The following is a 19,915-nucleotide window of genomic DNA, read 5'->3' as shown; positions in this document are numbered from 1 at the left end:
AATTCTTTTTAGAAGAATAGAGGAACCAGGGTACTTCTCAGGTAAGATCCCACCACCATTTTACTTTGCTGAAGACAGGAGGTGTGAAGACTGCAGGGAAAATGGAGGAGCAGGATAGAGAATACGGACAGACTCAAGAATGAGAAGCTCCCAGTTCCAATAAGGCGCGTCAGGAGTCCCAGCAGCTCCCATTCACTTGTGCCTGTATCTCTTCCATTTTAGGCCAGTGGACACACAAGTTCCTCAGGCTGAATGCAGACAATTACTTGAAAATAATAAGTTCATTGGCATGAAGTGTCTCATCTGAGCAGAGAATGAATTTTGTGATATATGAGGATATTATTGGCTCAGGACAAGGCTTTCTTTCCTAATTGGAGGTGCTTTGTGAGACCACTATTAGCATACCATCTGATTCCTCTGTGTTGCTCTGCAAATCGCTGATTAACTGCTTTTATGCATGCAGAGCTGACAAGTTGCCTCATTTAGAAACAAACAGTAGGGCTCTAAGGAACTAGTCAGAAGTTCAAACTGACATTTAGAAATTGTAAACCCACAGACTTCATGACAAGTAATACTGTCAGTTTAAATTATGGCTTTTCTACCTAGAGATAGGATAAAAAGAGCTAGTAATCTAGCTTGTGACCAGTGTATTAGAGCGCTATTCTGCTCTAGTGAGCTGAGAGATTGCGCTATTTGGATCTAACATTCAGTTGCACTTCCTTTTCCTTGGATATTTTCTGGGTGATCAGCCAATGTGAAGGGTCAACCCAGTGAATGGTTGTAACAAATGCATATTAGTTCAACCAAAAAATGCTCTATTCCTGCTTTCAGGGGAGAGTTCCGAATAACTAAGTTAGGAAACTGAAATTATTTGAGGGCTCAGTTGTCAAAATAAGGTATGCTAAATAAAGGTATGTTAACACAATGAAGTTTAGTGGCAGTTTTCCTATCTAGAAAGACTGAATTTTATAAGTGATGTGAAATAAAGATAAATAAGAGTCGAAGTAAAGAAAAAACCCTCCCTCCTTGATTTTGGTGTCTGCTAGCCAAGGACTTCCCTTCCTCACCTGGTTGTCCTATCTGGCATTTTGATGAACTTTCTCCAGCTAAATCAAGGAATCCATTTTTTTTTTTCTTTTTCTTTTTAGAGAGAAGTTTTTGCTATAGGGCTAGTACACTCACCGGAAAGACAGAAAGAGACAGAAAGACAGAAGGCAAGAAATCACCTCCCAATGGGGATAGCCATAGCACAATCCCTTCTCCTCTTGGGATTTTAAGCATGCTTGCACACATGCCTGGTATTAGTTTTAAGTTGCTGGGTCTGGGACTCGAACTGCGATCACCTATGTGAGAGTCCAGCGACGTAACCATGACACTATCTGCTGGTCCCAGGAATCAGTTCTTATTGATATGTTGTTTCCCGGGATAGCTGGTCTCGCCTGGTGCATCTGGAGACGGAAGTGACTGACTCTTGATTGGCGTTCCAGATTGGTGGTGATGGATCAAGGTGTATCTTAGATGTAGTGCACTGGGAGAAGAAAATGAACTTTTCACTGGTTATTCTTTTTTCTTTAGTCCCTTAAATTATGTGTTTATGTAAGGCCTTTGAATTTTAGATTGTGAAAAAAATCGAGTTTAAAAAAAATCTAACTGGGGACCAGCAGGTGGTGTAATGGCTAGGTCACTGAACTCCCATGTAGTTGACCACAATTCAAGTACTAGACCCAGTGGCTTAAACTCACGCGGGGTGCGTGTGCGTGTGTGCCCAAGATCCCGAGAGGAGAATGGAGGAGAAGGGATTGCGGTGTGGCCATCCCCCCTGGGGGGTGATTTCTCACTTTCTGTCTCTCTGTCTCTCTTTGTCTTTCTGGTGAGTGCATGTGCCCTATAGCAAAACAACAACAACAAACAACTCTCAAAAAAAAAAAAAAACAACAAAACAAAACAAAACAAAAAAAACTACCTGGATTTGCAGAAATTTGATAAAAGTACTCTCTCTGCTTAATGACTACATCATGGCTGCTGTAGTCACATGATCGCTGTTCTAATCTCTTCCCATTCTTCCCATCAGCCCTTACTCAGGAAGTGTTGTACGTTACAGTGGGAAGAGTCCTGAACTTGGAGTCAGAAAGCAGGGGTTTAGCTTCTGCTGTTATATGCCTTGGACAACACATTTCACTTTTCTGAGTCAATTTTATCATCTGTGAAATGGGCATACCTGTTCATAGGTATTTATAGATTTATTGTGAGGCTTAAATGTGATTGGAATTATTTTGTGAACTATGTTGTTTTATCCAGATATTATTATGATTATTATGTAGTATGGCTAGAGTTAACTTCCTGGGCACAGCACCAGTGCAGTTGCATGAGGCTTTATGTTCACAAGAGGGTCCTGTGTTTGGAATTTAATGTTATGTGCTTATTGTCTTGAAATTCTAAATAATGATATCTTTGCATTTGTGTTTTCTAAGTGAGGTCAGATGGGGCAATGGAGCAGGTGCCAGGCATATGAACCCTCTTGCAGCTCCTACTAGCTTTGCAGCAAGTCCTAAGCCAATTACGCCCTGCTCCTGCCCAGCCACTGCTGCCATCCTCCAGCCCTGGGGGGCTTGGGTGTGGGCAGAAGAGTAGAATTAGGTGTGCACTCTGCACACCAAGTCGTGGGTGGTGCCCTGGGTGCCTGTGAAAGCCCTCAATTGTCCCTCCAGCATTCTCATTCCCAAGGGAATTCAATATTAAGTAGCAAATTAAAAAATTATAAATTGAGAGAGAGAGAGAGAGGCCATAGAGGAGAGAAAAGGAAAGTACTCTTTTCCTGCTTTTTAAACAAACTGGCTCCCATAAATTATGTGGCTACTCCACAAAATCTGTAACTAGTTGTGACCTTCAGAACTCTAGAGATCCCTCCCTGCTGGTCAAGACCCTCATGGGATTGGTTACAGAGACCTTGATAAGGGAGATTGGTAGGGATGGAGTAGAGAGGTCGGCGTGTGAAGGAGTGAAAGGTGAGAAAGTGTAGATGGAAAGGGACACTGATTTGCTCAAAAGATTGGCCTTGAGGAGTGGGGAAGAGAGTGGTCGCTCAAGGGGGAAATTGAGAGAAAGTTTCTTTGCTTCTTTTTAAAAGAGAACTGAGCATGTTTTAATGTTAAGATGAAGTTAGTCAAGGGGGAATAGTTAAATATACTTATTTCCAAAATATTTTCTGAAAATGTATCTTATAGTTTTTGCTGTTCACTCTCGAACTTAGGTTCAAAAGTTTTCATTTTCTAAAGCAACAGAAAGTGCCTCAGATTCTATTCTTTCTACCCAAAGAGGGGAGGGCAGTGTGAACTCCTGTAACATGGCTTGTTGCCACCCATATTTGGCTGTTTTTCAGCTGCAGTGGGCCTGTCCTGGAGCAGAAGGCCACGCAATTCGTTCTTCTTGACTCCTTAGGAAAGCAGGGTGATCTTCTGCTCTTGAGCACTGTGTTTGGGTGTGAGATCTGTTGGGTTTTTAAATACTCAGCCATGCAGCATGCTGGCGGCAGCTGTCACATTGGCTCCTTCCGGTATCTGGGACAGCTTTTGGCAGTGACTACTATTCTTTGACTCCCTGGGGAATTTGAATTAATTGACTCCTACTTGAATAGATTTTCATCATAATTTGGAATTAGTGAATAGGAATATTTAAGATTACTGTTTCTTTGTTGTTGTTTTTTAATCTGCAAAATGGGGATAGTAATCCCTACCTCACCAATTGGCAAGAGATGATTAAATTAGACAAAATATATCAAAAAAATGCTCCCTCCCTCCTTTTCTCTCTCTCTCATTAAAAAATAAAATAAGCACAGGCTTAGTGGTGTAGTGGTAGCACAGGACGGCAATGCTGAAATTCATGTGGAAGATTGGGGTTCGGTCCCCCGGTTGCCTGTACATACTGAACACACGTGCACGCATGTGATCCGAGCTGGCTGGGAAGGCTGGGGCAAGGATTGCCGTGTGGGACTGTGTTGAGAGTGCTTGACTTTTCTCGCTCTCTGTCTCTCAAGAAAGAAAGAAAGAAACTTAAGAACGATGTTTTTCTTCATTGCGTTATTTAAATCATGGAAAGTAGATTTTAACATTTGAAGCTCTCCCTTTTCATGTGAAGTCGGGATGATAATGATAATAATACATAATGTAGTGTTCTTATGAAGTTTATGTGAGAACGGTGGCTACCACAGTGCAAGTACTCAGTCAGGATTAGCAATAATTATTTTTCTCAGCTGCATATTATTTTGAGACTATTTAGATATGCTGTTTTAAATACTTCATACTCATATTTGTGATAGCAAAGTATTATTTATTCTTTTATATATATATTATTATTTATACATTCAATTGCTATACATCATTTAGATTGTAAAGAGACTTTACCCAGCATGATATACATCTCAGTCCAGTCTAGTTAAGAATACTATACACGTCATCATCAACAGCTAATAAAAAGCCATATCTGTGTCTCACAAATGTCTTTTCTCTTTATTTTTTTTTCTCCAAATTTCCTTTCCTATACTCTTCCCTCCTCCCACTCTCCTTCCACTTTGTCCCTATTGTCCATAACAAAATTAGGGAACGCTTCACACATTTGCATGTCATCCTTGTGCAGGAGCCATGCTAATCTTCTCTGTATCATTTCAATCTTAGTGTATGTGCTGCTGAAGTGAGCACAGTATTTATTCTTAAAGGTATTTTAGGTATGTTACTATATGTTCGTAACATTAGCAAGAGGCACACCGTGAGTCACACAACAACTTTATCTCTTTGCTTCTTTCTTCCTTCCTCCTTTCTTTCTCATGATAAATATACATGTAAAATCTACCATTTTAATAATTTTAAGTATACAGTTCAGTGGCGTTAAACATATTCATAACTGCACAAACACCCCTGACTCTACGGTTCCAGAATTTTTTCATCACCCTCATCACTTCTGTACCCATTACACACTGACTCCCTGTATCTCCTTCCCCTGACCTGATACCAACCTCTACTCTACTTTCCAGTTTTATAAATTAGTCTATTCTAGGTTCCTCATATAAATGAGATCATGCAATACTTGTCCCTTTGTGTCTGGCTTATTTCACTTGGCATTATTTTTATTATTATTATAATCTTGTTTATAGTACATTGATCACTTAGCATAATGTTTTCAAGATTTAGACAGGTAGCATGTATCTGAATTTTATCCTTTTTTTATGGCTAACTAGTCTTTCTTTGGCTATAGACACTGCATTTCGTTTATCCATTTAACTGATGATAGACAACTGCGATGCTTCAACCTGTTGGCGATTGTGAATAATGCTACTATAAACATTGGTGTACACGTATCTGTTTGAGTTTCTGCTTTCGATTTCTGGGAGTATATACTTAGAAGTGAAATTGCTGGATCATATGGTATTTCTGTTAGAGTTTTAGAGGAACCACCAAGCTGTTTTCCACTGTAGCCCTACCATATTCTTTACTACCTATAATGTAGTACAGGTGCGGTTTCTCCACATCCTCACTCACACTTGTTTTTTTACATTTTTTCATTTAAAAAACAATAATGGTCATCCTGGACTAGCAGATGGCATGGTGATTAAGGTGTTGGATTCCCACATGGCTGATTGTGGTTCAAGTCCCAGACCTGGCAGCTTGAAAATCATGCTGGGCCCATGTAAGTGCATGTTCAAAATCCTGAGAGGATAACAGAGGAGAAGGGATTGAGGTGTGGCCTTCCCCCCCAGGAGGTGATTTCTCACTTTCCCACTCTGTCTCTCTCCAGTGAGTGCACACGCTGGCAAAAACCTAAAAACAAAACAAAACAAAACAAAAACCAGAAATCAAACCCAGGCCTGTCCTGTGACTTCATCCTGTCAAGTATCAGTGTCACCAAGTATGTGGTGTCACAGCAGAGCCAATGTTTAGTTTTGATGAAGTCTACTTTATCTATTTTGTTGTTGTTGTCTGTACTTTCAATGTCACATCCAGAAATCATTGCTGAACAGTGTCATGAAGCTTTTTCCTTGTTTTCATCTAAAAGCTTTGTATTTTTATATTTAGATCTTACATTTTAAGTCTTCAATTCATTTTGAATAAAATTTTAGATGTAATGTAAGGTAAGGGTCCAACTTTGCTATTATTATTATTTTTTAATTTACTTACTTATTTTAATTTGACCAGAGAGGGACAGAGTGAGTGAGTGAGTGAGTAAATGAGTGAGAGAGAGAGAGAGAGAGAGAGAGAGAGAGAAAGAGAGGGAAAGTGAGAAAGCAAGCTGTCAGGTTCAGGACTTGAACTGTGAACTGTGGTCACCTATGTGGGAGTCCAGCACCCTTAACCACCATGCTACCTGCTGGCCCCGTTATTATTATTTTTTAAAGAAAGAAAAAAGAGAAAAAGAGGGAGTTTCCATATAGTTTTGCCCTGTCTCCATTCTCTTGCCTCAGACTTCCAGGTAGCTAGGATTGTAGGCACCTGGTCTGTTTGGTTGGGCTAGAAACTGAACCTGGGCTTCCTGTGTGACCTCAGCCACCCTACACTAGCGCCCTCAACTTACATCACTGCAGTTGGGCACCAACTTTATTCTTCTGCATATGGATATCTAATTTCCCTGGCACCATTTATTGAAGAGATTCTCTTTCTCTATTGAATGGTTTTTGCAACTTTTTTGAAAAGTAATCAATTTTCCTCTCTATTTCCTTGGTCTATGCCCTTCTTTATTGTCATTATAGCATTGTTAAGATATTGTAGCTTTGTAGTAAAGTTTGGGAGCAACAAGTATGAATCCTCCAACTTTGTTCTCCTTTCTCAAGATTGTTTTTGCTACTCAGGATCCTTTGAGATTGCATGTGAATTTTAGGATGGGTTTTTGTTCTATCTGCTTTTAATATTCACATTCATTTAAATTTTAAAGATAACAGATTTAAAAATTTGTGAGTACTCCAAAATATAAAATCTTTTTGAAAAAAAAAAAAAAAAGATGGGAGTACCCCCAAAATTAAAATCCTTAACATATTAGGCAATATATTAGGCAACATATTAGGCAATATGAGATATATTAAATTGTTCAATAACAGTTTTAAAAAATTCATGTCTGAATGTACAGTAAGACAGTGATGCAATGAAATTGCTTTTTATATGTTACTTTTATTTTTTTTTTCTCTAGGGCGCATATACTTGCCAAAGAGAGAGAGACGGGGTAAAGTGAGAAATCATCCACCAGGGGGAATGGCCACACCACAGTCCCTTCTCCTCACTCTTCTCTCAGAATTTTGAGCATGCATGCACATGTGCCTGGTATGATTCTCAAGCTGCTGGTCTGGATTGATCTGTGAATCTGGCCATCTGGGATCCAGCACCTTAACCTCCATGCCAACTGCTGGCCTTGATTTTTTAGTTAAATCAATAGAGAAGCATCGTTATGTAGTGATTATGAGTGTAATTTTTTTTTTTTTGAGAGAGATTTTCACTGTAGGGCGCGTGCGCTCGCCAGACAGAGAGAGACATAGAGACAGAAAGCGAGAAATCACCCCCCAGGGGGGATGGTCACACCGCAATCCCTTCTCCTCCATCCTCCTCTTGGGATCTTGGGCACGCACGCACACGCGCCCGGCATGAGTTTTAAGCCACCGGGTCCGGGACACGAACCGCGGTCGACTACATGGGAGTCCAGCAACATAGCCATTACACTAACTGCCGGTTCCCATGAGTGTAATTTTTGAAATTAAACACATCATTGTTTGAAGCCCAACTCTGTCATTCACAACTTGTATGACTTTGGGTGAGTTTCTCTCTCTGAGACTCAGTTTTTTTGTATGTAACATGAAAATGATAGTATGATTGTTTTGAAAATCAAATGTAATAATGTATCAGGATTTTAAATGTCACATTTATTTTTTCTAAAGACAGAATTTTACTATAAAGCACGCATGCTCGCCAGAGAAACAGAGAGAAATGGAAGGAGGGAAAGTGAGAAATCACCTCTCAGGGGGGATAGCCACCACAATCCTTTCTCCTCCACTTTCACCTTGAGATTTTGGGCACGTACGCACATACACCCCACGTGAGTTTCAAGCTGCTGGATCTGAGACTCATACTGAAGTTGACCTTGTGGAAGTCCAGCGCCTTAACCACTATGCCACCTACTGGCCCCAATGCCACATACTTTTAAATACTCTGATAGTAAGGTAGCAAAACAAAGGCTTTTTTTCAGGCTAATGTGATTCTTTTTAATGGGTTTTTTGCTTCTGGGTGGATATTTGAAAATGGAAGAGTGGGTGTCTTGTTATCTGTGTTCTGCCAGCATACCCTCTAACAAGCCGTGTGATTGAAGATGATTGTGGGCTGGGATTTTCTCATTTGTAAAATAAGATGTCTTCCAGCTATAACTCTTCAATTATGTCTTTATCTCATTATTTTTCTCTATTTGCTTCTTCTAGACCTCTCGTTTGAAGCATTTTAAACCATCTTATTCTAACTTTCTTGTCTTGGCTTATTTTTCCTAATTTATCTTCTTGTCTGCCCGGCAGTTTGGATTTAGATTTATTGCTACTGTGATTTCCTTGGATTCATCTTCCCAGACACTAATTATTAGCTGTGTATTGTTCAGATTACCTGTTGAGTTCTCTCCCCATTAGCTCTCCCTATTTTTATTTCTAGAATTTTTATTTGATCCCTTTTCAAATCTGCCTGATCATTTTCATACTTTATTTTTTTTAAACTTTTTACTTCAGTTCTTTTCTTTATCCCCTTCAACATTTTAAACATAGTTGTTTTAAAGTTGTTTTGTGTGTGTGTGTGTGTGTGTGTGTGTGTGTGTGTGTTTTCTGTCTGCATGTGTCTAGTTCTTGTAGTGCAGATTCTCCCATCTATTGATAGATCACCACTCAAGGTGGCAGGTGGAGTGTTTTAAGTCCTTACTTCATGGGCATTTATGGGTAGACCTTGGCCACTCTTGTTGGTCTTGTTCAGGGAGTTCCTGTCCATCAAGCACTATGCCCAAATCCTGCAGCCTGGGTGCCTCTCGCCAAGGCAAGGGGTCATCAGCCAGCTGTCCTAGTGGCTGAGACCTGTGGCCCTTCCTGGAAGCTTTATTGGCTTCATCTCCTGTTCGCCTCTAACTTTTATTTTTCTCGTTGTTTCTGGAAACTAGGAATTTCCCTCCCTTGTGTATGAGCTTGGACACAGAGCTTAAAATCATTTTCACATAGTCTCCACATTCTTTGTTTTTAGATTGGGAATTGTGCCTTTTAACAGCAGCCCAGTGCACAGTTTTTGCCACATTGACTGGAAACCTCTGCACGGATCTGAATATACACTCGTATATGTCCCTGTCTAATAAGTCTTTAGAATCTTTTATCAAACAACTCTTTATTTTCAGCCCTAGCCTAGTACTTTCTACGTAGTTGGTACTCAGTAAGTAGCTGTTAAATGAGGGAATACACGGACGAGATCTAAAGCACTGGTTTCTTGTTTTGAAGTTGTATAGATCATTGGTGAAACATCAAATGTTATTGTTGCTTATTTTTGCAATTTTCATCAGCCTTATTTTCTTAAATAAACTACATAGCTGATATTACAGTGAATCAGAAGGAGGGATGTAGAGGGGGGGGACACACAGAAAGTAACACTGTAAAGCATTCAAAACTGTACCAGGAATCGCTGATCTGAAGAGGGAGGTAAATATCAATAAGCCACTAAAAGATATTCTCAGAAAGAATCAGTGAAAAGCCTCCAGGGACACCTCTGAAAGGAGAGAGCCGTGTTATCAGCTCCCCCCATCAACCATTTGTGTTTTTTTCATGACATTCACTTCCTTATCTTTAAAGCAGACTTGTATAAAAGATTGCAGACTAAATAGTGTGTTTTTTTTCTTGCCTTCCAAAGCTACTTTAATTTTCCCATAAACACCAAGATAATCTCACTTAAACTAAGTGCTTTCTCCCATCTCAGAAAGAGCCTATTTTCCTGCTCTTCAGCTCAAGGAGGGTTAATATTGGCACGGAATGAACATCTGCTGGCCCCATATTGACACAGGAATAAATTATTCAGCATGTAGTATTTGGGAATTTAAAAGCTCCGTGATGAATTCTACAAAACTATATTATGTCTCTGACATTCTAGGGTTTCATTATTTTGTCTTCAATTATTCACAAAGGCTTTTCACCTTTCAAAACGTATATGGGATTCTTGAGATCAAGTGAGCCCATGGCTGAAACGATGGAAGGCCATATTAAGACATGATCTTCTCCTTTTTGTTTCGATAGTATTTTTCATTTAGGGTGGACAAAAAAACAAAACAAAACAAAACCTTTCTCTATAAAAACTTGAGACCCATTTGTTATGACAGTGAGCTCTTTTGTTTCTAGAACAGGCATTGTCAAGAAAGGCTTTCTGTTTGCAGTATTACCAGTCCTTTTCTGATAGCTCTGGAGATACATTTCTTAAAGACCATAACAGCGATCCTCAAACTTTATATACTACAAAAAATTATCTGGGTTTCCCATGTAGACTATCATTTTAAGATCCAAAGTCAAGCAAGAGGGTCTCCTGAATATCTCTTGATGCATTAACTCCTGGCCTCTTTATTTTTGTTCTTAAAGAATTATTTTATTTAACTTTATTTATTTATTTATTTATTTTAATTCGGCCAGAGAGGGATGGGGAGGGGAGAGAGAGAGGGAGAGAAAATAAGAAAGCAAGTTGCCAGATTCAGGACTCGAACCACAGTTGGCCATGTGGGAGTCAGCACCCTTAATCACCAGTCCACCTGCCGACCCCAACCTGCCTTCCTTGTTTTTGGTTGCATTGTTATGATAGCTTTCAACTAACTCCGGGATTCTTGTGTGTGTGTGTGTGTGTGTGTGTGTGTGTGTGTTTCATGGGCCATTTTAGCAGTCTGGTGATGCCTGTGACTACAGAAGAAACTGATTACAGAAATGCAGTTCTACCCACAGGGTCTTGTACAACTCAAAATATGAAATATCTTCTAGTTTAACCTAATACAGACCTCAAAAAAAAAAAAATCCAATTCCATCAAAGCTGAAACTTTCCATTCCTGTGATTAACCCCAAAGCAAATTTCTAAAGAGTTTGGAGAAAACACATTAAGCCATGAAAAGCCAACTTTTTTTTTTTTTTAATGAATTACTAACTATTAGTAGTCCTTTAAAAAGGTTAGAAACTAAGAAGAAAAAGATCTAGAATGTCTTATAACATTAATTCATATGTACAGCACATTCTGTTCCTAAAATTATTAGTGGGTCTACCAGATGCACAGAATATGTAATAGGGAAATATGACCACTTACGTATGCAAAAAGTGCTTTATCTGGAATGCAGTTAATATTTAAACTTGTCATTTTGGTATTGCTCATATAGAGTTCTTTAGGTGCTATTTTATACCCAGTATGTGTAGGAAGGGACAAAGAAAGGTGAGTGATAATGGACCTGTTTTTCTCGAGTGCTTTTGTCGTTCCCTACTAATGAGGTAGATATGGAAAAAAGATACATGTACTCTTTCACCCTTTCAGGCGCATGCTGTACAGGTAAGCTGATCTTGTACACCCAGACACTATTGTCTCATCGTCACTGTAACATAATAGTAGGTTAATTTTTTAGAAGTGTTGGGCATTCTGAGGGATTAATAATAAAGCATTGTGGTCATGCTATTCATTTATTTTTGTTTTGCCAACTTGATAGGGTAAAGTCAAGTCAAATATTTTTTAGGTTATAGGAAGAAAAATTTGTTGTCATATTTTAGCCCCAGTCCATAACAGCATAGAATAGAACAAGTACTTTCATTAGTATGTCACTGTTTACAAGATATTTTAATTTTTTTTATCTTAATATGGCAGGGATTATTTCTGTTTCTCAGAAGAGGAAGCCCAGACCCAGAGAGGTTGTGACTTGCTAAGGTCACAGAGTAAGCCAGAGAGCCGAGATGGGAACTGGAGCCTCTGGCTCCTTCCCAGCACTCTCTTCTGTAAATTCAGTCTGGGAGGGTTTGCTCTTTGCTTTCTCTGCGGTGTTCTTTCTACCATAGGCAGATGGGTGGGCGTTTGTTCAGTCTCAGTAATGGGCATGGATTATGTCCCCATCTGCTTGGTAGAAAATCAGTGACTATACTGAGCAATGTCCATTTAAAATATTAAATTGCATCAAAACTTATGACATTTAAAGTGCTTTTATAATTTAGTTAAGATAACAATTTCATCTGTTTCTATGTAATTACATAGATTTTGAGTCATTTTAATTTAGTGGCTAGAAAAATATGACCTCTGGGTTCTTGGCCTTTTCATAGCCTCTGGCTCCTTCCCAGCACTCTCTTCTGTAAATTCAGTCTGGGAGGGTTTGCTCTTTGCTTTCTCTGCGGTGTTCTTTCTACCATAGGCAGATGGGTGGGCGTTTGTTCAGTCTCAGTAATGGGCATGGATTATGTCCCCATCTGCTTGGTAGAAAATCAGTGACTATACTGAGCAATGTCCATTTAAAATATTAAATTGCATCAAAACTTATGACATTTAAAGTGCTTTTATAATTTAGTTAAGATAACAATTTCATCTGTTTCTATGTAATTACATAGATTTTGAGTCATTTTAATTTAGTGGCTAGAAAAATATGACCTCTGGCTACTTGGCCTTTTCATTTCATGAGAGGGAGGGAGGGAGAGAGAGAGAGAGAAAGAGAGAGAGAGAATGTGTGTGTGAAAAAAACTGATGAACTTGGGGAGGTTTCATTATGTTCCATCCTGCTTTTCCAAGGGCTCTAATTGTCTCTACTGTAACCCCTGAGCCTCCTCCTCCTGTCTGCTGACAGCAGTCAGGATTTCCATGTGACACAGAGCAGCAGATTATTGATTTTGCTTGTTGTGTCAGGGCACTGTGTGTGTCACTTGAGGTGGTCTTGTGGGCATTTAGTTCATCAGTGATTATGCACAGGAACCCCTTTAACTTGAGCTAGGAAGAAAATGTCAAGCAGGAAAGGACTGGGACAATTCCTCTAAGAGCGAACATCAGGGAATTTATACTAGAGAGAAACACTGAGCTGTCACTTCTCCTTCAGCATTTCACTTTGATTTCCAGTTGGCATGTTTAAAGAGCCTGACATTTCGTCTCTCTGTGTTCACTTGAGCAGGGAGTATGGGATCAGAAGCCATTGATTGGTTAGCCGTAGTCTATAACTCTTAAGTAGCATTCGGTCATGAATGAAAGTGCCGCAGGTTTGGAAGTCAGCCCCCAAATGATTGGGTACATCTGCGGCCTGTGGAGGTCCGCCCTGTTTTGGTTCAAATGTGGGGAAATAGGTCTGGTTCAACAAGGCTGCAGGGAAGCTTTGCCTCCTCTCAGGTGAAAGCTGATTCCAAGGACCTTAGAAACTCTGTATGCTTTATCTTAGGCATATACCTTCAAGCCCACGCCCCACCGTCTTTCCAGGTCTCTAGAATTAACCTCCTGAGGACTTCCAGGTAGGCCTGCAGCTCGTTTGCTCTGGAGAGTATTCGAACTCGCACTCTCTAGCGCTTCGCTCCACCATCAGTTGTATTCTACCCCACATGGGTAAGAGGCATATAAAAGGGCTTACAGGTCACCGGGTCACCGTGCCTGCTGATGAGGGCTGGAGCTGCCTCTCTTCCTCTCAGACCACATCTGTCAGTCCTGGAGTTGTTCCTGGTATCTAAGAGAGTGGTGGATTTTTTCCCCTTAAAAACCTCTACTTCTTTGATGAACAGAATCATTCAAGGGAAAGGTAGACATTTTGCCTGGTGAGTTAATGAAATGTTGCCTGAAGATTTAAATAAGCAAAAAATTGTGTTTTTTCCCATGTTAAGTCTTTTTTAGAAATACATATTTGTTATTTACACTTAATCTCTGTACATATTTATAGTAAACAATATGGTTCTTCTCAACACGAATATGGTGCATATCAGTCACCATGACAAAGACATTACCATATACATTATCGGCAGCAACTAACTTTTCATTTTTGGGTCAGTTAAATGTATTGTTTGTTTTATTCTCTGTTCCCCTGCCTCCCTCCACCTGTGGATCCTTTTTTAAAATATAAAACTTAAGACCCTCAGAGGATCTTCTATCACAGCCCTTAAGCAATAGGGGGACTGTCTGAACTCAAGGTGCAGATTCTAACTTGAAGGGACCTGTGTCTGCCTCTTTCCTGTTTGCTTCACACTCAGTGACAAGTCTGCTTTTGGTTGTTATTGGTTGATATCACTCTGGTAGGTCCGAAGAAAGAAACCAAAGCCCATTGCTCTACATCTCTCCATCAGAACATGGAAGACAGCACAGGTGTTCTTCTGCCGCTCTCTCTCAGTGAGCCTTGCCTGCTCAGAGTGGGGGAAATCTGGAGGGAGTTTCATGATTTCAGGGCTTTTGGTGCTTTATGCATCTGTGTTGTGGCTGAGTAACGTGCAGATCAGTGCTTCCCAACCTACCTGTGGGGAAGGTATAATGAAGCTTAGGGATGAAATGTGAAATGGAATGGAGGGCTGTCCCTTACAAGAGCTTTTCCTTTAAAATCTTTCATTTGTACCTCAATAACGTCACTGATTTTGTTGTTGTTGTTTCTTTACTTACAATTTTCTGGTTTTGTTTACTTATTTTTCTTCTTGCTTTAAGTTGCTTTCTTTGCCACTGTGTCAGGCATCCTCCCCCCAAACCTTCTACCCCATCAGTGGACTGGCCATCTATATTTCATCCCACCGTCTCTCTGCTGCCCACCCTCTAAATCGTCTACACTGTCTGCATATAGATATCTTATATATGTAGAGACTAGCCGTGTGATATGTACACCGAGGATAGCTGCTAGGCAGTTTTATTGGAAACACAAGAAGGTTATGTTCACAAGTTCTACTCCTTGTCACTTGCAAGAACTGTCATCAGCCCCTTGCCCTAACAGGGGATAGTACTGGGATCTTTCCCCAGTATTCTGTGACCCATTGTCAGCCAGCATGGATCTTTTGCTCTCAAACTGGTGAGAGCCTAGAGCTAATGTCACCTGTCCTGGCTTTTACAAGTTTGCAGAGAATATAAAGAAACCCCAGGCCCAGCCCCTTAGAGCAAAGGGTAAGTAAGCACTGTGCAGAGGGAGCCAGATTCCATGTGGCTGCCTGCAGTTTGAATCCTGGCTTGAGAAACACACTGGGTATATGTGCATGCATGCCCCAAATCCTGACAGGATGGAGAAATGGAGGAAAAATGACACAGTGTGACTAAACCCCATTGGAGAGTGATTGCTCTCTTTCTGCATGCTATACCCTCTGGCAATTCAAAGCAAAAAGAAAGACACCCCAATGCTTCAAGTCAGAATTGTTATATAGGCCACATCTTTATCTTCAGTTATCCAAATTGCAGAATTCAATGTATTACATTAGCATGAAGGTAATGTAAAACTTTGCTACCCTAGGGTGATATCTGGTATAAAGGATGATGAATTATGAACCAGCATGTGGGAAGTTAAACAGACCCCAGTTCATATTCCACCTTACAGCCTTGGGCAATTTATTTGCCTTTCTGCATCTCAGTTTCTGCTCGGTAAAATGGGCTTGCGGTACTTATTTTACATGTGGTCAAAGAGATTAAATTATATCATCTATGCAAAAGCATCCAGAATGGTGCATGCCATTCAATAATATTTGTTTTCCTTTCTTCTGCACAAAGCACCCTCACCACCAACTCCCATTCTGAAGACTTAATAAGAACTTACAAGTGTGTAAGGCAGGATTGATGATTCAGTTTAGGTATAAGAAATAATTTCTTGCCTATGAATGCTGACTTTTTCCTGAGAGAAGGTTTTAATATTGAATGAATTTCCATGTTTTTTAAATACTTAAAAATGATTTTGTCTGAAATGAAGAGGATGCAGTATATAACTGTTCACGATCCCTCCAAGCCCTGCAGTTTTATGATTCTTTGTTGTTTTAGTAAAACCAATATAATATGCCTTCCTGGGTTTTAAGTTCTGATTTCTGTGCAGTAAAAGTCTTTGAAAAAGAGGCTGAGCTTCATAAAAAAAATGTTTCTTGTTTTTGTAACCGGAGCATTAATGTTTTTGTGATGATGTTTTCTCTTAAAAATAAAAACAACTAAAAATGAGCCTCCTTGCCAAACCCTCAAAGTTGCTTTGCCTTGGGCTCTGTGAGCCAGCTCAGGCAGATCCATAAAAGGTCATTTCAGGCCCCTTGGCTACCCACGGGGAAAACAAGAGAACAGGAGGGCTTGGGAAGGAGGTGGTTCTGGTCTTGAAGCTTCAATAGTCCCATGTACTGTGTAAGGATTTTTAGGGGGTGATTATTAGCATTTTGGTGGCAGTTATTTATTTATTTTCCCTTCCTGTGAGTTTTTATTTAGGGAATCTAGCTTTGGAAGTTCTGTTAACTAGAACTTTATTGGCTGTAGTATGACATATTCCTTTGAGGTTCCAAATATTTGTGGCTGGTGTGGGTTTTTCTTTTTAATTTCAGTTCCTGTGATATTAAGACCAGCTGGGTAAGGTTATTTATTTTGATACAGAAAGGTATTATGACTAAACCATGCTGAATACAACTTCAGTCAGGGAGGTGGCATGCTACAGTGGAGAGAGCACGGGCTTTGAAGTCAGATCTGAGTTTGAATCCCAGCTCAGTTGCTCAAGGAATGTGTGTGATGTGACATAGAGCAAGCTGCTAACCTCTCCGAGGCTTACCTCCCTTCCTGGAAAGAATAATTAGTCATTCTTACTTCGTATGGTGTTTTGTACGGTGGTTGAGAGCATAATTTCAGTTAAACGTTTGATATGTAAAGATCCGTCCATGTTAGCCCTCTCCTTTCTTCTTCCTCTTGCACTCCTTATTCATAAAAGAATTATTCAGCCTTTAGTTTCACGTGGAGACAGAGCCTTAGGAGCTCCTCTGGAGATGAAAGGACAGAAAAACTGTCCCTTCTTCCTCCTAATTAAGGTCTCACCCCTTTGGGAAACTTCCCTACCCTGATGATGGACCCTGTCTTGCTGCATGCATTATTGAAGAACTAAGATGATCACAAAGTAATGTGGGGATTATGTCATAAAAGCAGCACCTGCATGGCTGTTAATTGTAATAATTCTGTGTGCTGGATACGGAACTCAGTTGTTATGAACAGAATGGGCTCCAAATAGATGTTTGTGAATGTTCTGAATGAAAGGATTTACCTGTACTTCATCAAATAATCCTATGGAATTCTTGAGTTAGATCCAAGACTATCTTATTCCTTTATATCAGAAATTTACCCATGATTGCCATTAGTTGAGCAGTTTTTTTCTTCCTCTATTGTTTTGATATGTCGGTTTCCAAATGCCCAAAATGCCCGTTTGCATTTACCTTCAATTCATCTCAGTTAGCTAGCTGAACTTGGAATAAAAGTGGAACCATTTGACCTTTTAAAGATAACTCTAATTTTCCTATCCATCTTTTTCTGTCTAATCTCTTCTTTTATTTTCTATATTTAGACAACTGTGGGTTATACATTTTTTCGGGAGTAGTTTTTATTCTTAAATAAATTTGTAAATCTTGCATACATTACTCATAAGCTGCTGCAGTTTTTATTATGGATGCATGTGTGTATGTTCCCTTTTGCCTGCCACCAACTAGGAGCTGTCATGATGAAAATATTTCTTTTGCTTTACTTTTTTTTGAGCATAGACTGGTTCTATAGTAGCAGAGGCCAATGTGAATTAAAAGGTGTTTGTAATTTCCTCTCGGGGTCTAATAAAAATTTTAGGCTAGTTCTGAGGGTGCTTATGTTAATTTCTCACATTTATTTGAAAAACATGTTCTGCTTTAAGCTATGCTAGTTTCTATTCTCTGGTTAATTTGCATTATATAGTTATAATGTGATCAACAGTTTACAGATTAGACATGCTGGGTGGATACACTTATTTGATGAATTGGCGTATGATTTCAACCCTGAAATGTAGATTTGATTGTATCTGTATGAAAGGTGAGCTCGTAATACATAATTTTTCATATCTGTGTATGTATGTGTATTTTATACACACTCCACTGTGTGATACATATATACATATGTAAAATCATCAGTGACTTGTAAATTAACTCCATCCTGTAACCAAATGATTATTTTAAACCAATTTAAGCCAAAAATAAAAATTTAAAGGAATTTCAAATTTTTAAAAACAACATATGTCTGAATAGAAAAATATTGGCAACATACAAATGAAGATGAAAGTGACAGTCTCTGGATGATAGTATTAAAGGATGAGCAATTTTTGTGTGGTTTAATATTTTTCTGAATTTTCAAAAATGAGCATGTATTTCTGAATCAGAATAATATATATTCTTAAAATAAAATAAATGTAGTTTAAATATTTCTGAGTGAACATTTTAAATTTATGTTGTACATTTTAGTTGAGAAATAGGAGTCTTTATTTTTAAGCAATTTTTTAAATTTCACCATTATAATAACATGTTAATCATAAACTGAGAACATAGTTTTCTAACTCAGATTACATACAGCAATTAGGAAATTTCACAGAGAAAACAAATTTTGCTCTTATAAACCAAAGATGGGTAACTTCTTATAATTTTTTAACTATGTTCATAGTACAAATATATACCAAAATTTACTAGCACTAAATGTCTTTATGATATAAACTGAGCTAAATCAAATTGCAAAAACCTATACAAAGGAATCAGGAAGTCTGACAGATTGCAAAAGAAACAAGGAATTTACCTGTGATGGCAATTAATTGAGCTGTTTTTTTCTTTCTCTATTATTTTGATCTATCTGTCTCCCTAATGCCCACAATTTCTGTTTGGATTTATCTTCAATTCATCTCAATTAGCCAGTTGAACTTGGAACAAAGGTGGGACCTTTTTAACCTTAGAGCTAGATGCATCTTAGGATCCTCAGAGCATTAGTCATCTTTGGGGTTGGATTAGACTTCTTGAAGATATTTTAGTCTTTGGAGACTTTAAAATAAAACATTTTCTCTTTCTGGTCATCTAATTTCATTCATTATTTAAGGGTATATCTAATGCTGGAAAAAGACATCCGAGCAATAAAAAAAAAGTGATATTTTTGGAGCTTTCATTAAACCTGTAAAATGTTATTTTTCTCTCCTTTGGCCATTTTATAAAGGATCTTAATTGTGGACCCTGTTTATTAGAGGCTCCTGGATGCATAAATCAATTTTGACATTTTCTTTGGTCTAATGATAATGTGACTTGTTAATAATTACTGTAGTAACTTCCAACTAATGAGAATTGTGACTCAGATTAGGTTCTTTCTAATTAGTACTTTGTCATTTTACATCATCAGAAAATGGTGTTTGCTGGTCTGGAATTAAGGAAAGAGTTCCATTTGGCAATAGGTGGTTCATTAACACATGGAGAGAAATAGACGGGCTCACACCCTCTTGCCAATCATACGTGTTAATGTTAAAAGGAACGACTTGCCCTGCTTTGGGGGGATGGTGGTGGCAGATTGTCATCTAGGAGTTTTATGTAGTTTTTTTTCCCCTTAGGAAAAAGACATTTGAAAAGGAGAGAAATGGACATGAAATGAAACCAAGTGTGATAATCATTAAGACTCCCAGTGTTAGTGAATTTGGAGGCATAAAAGAGATGTCTCAGCAGTTAGATACTATAAATAATTAGGGGCAAAGAAGATCATGTTTCATAGTATAGAATTTTAGAATGTTAGAGTCGTAGAAAACTTTAAGGGGGTCACTAAACCCATTTCCTCACTTTTGAAATAATGGACCTGAGGCCCAGAGAAGGAAAATAATTAAGATTCATGTTACTGGTCAGTAACAGGGCTAGGATCAGCCCAGAGTTTCCTTGCTCCCTGTCTAGTGTCATCAGAAAGAATAGTCTAAATATTTTGAAGGAAATATGATTATGATTGAACTGGAAGTTGGAAAA

The 19,915-nt window shown here is 38.8% G+C and overlaps 1 protein-coding gene and 1 non-coding gene across 2 annotated transcripts in view; one reads left to right on the top strand and one right to left on the bottom strand.

The window, feature by feature from the left end:
- Positions 1–19,915, top strand: part of TTC28 (tetratricopeptide repeat domain 28) — a gene marked incomplete in the record, with an annotated part of 584,271 nt that overhangs the window by 229,168 nt on the left and 335,188 nt on the right.
- On the bottom strand, positions 4,588–4,694 carry LOC114007755 (U6 spliceosomal RNA). The gene has a single exon (XR_003549341.1). It is a non-coding gene; the product is annotated as a U6 spliceosomal RNA (small nuclear RNA).

This window comes from Tupaia chinensis, unplaced genomic scaffold (genome assembly GCF_000334495.1).
Source record: "Tupaia chinensis unplaced genomic scaffold, TupChi_1.0 Scaffold000226_1, whole genome shotgun sequence".
Classification (NCBI taxonomy): domain Eukaryota; kingdom Metazoa; phylum Chordata; class Mammalia; order Scandentia; family Tupaiidae; genus Tupaia; species Tupaia belangeri.
This window is presented reverse-complemented; position numbering and strand designations above follow the sequence as displayed.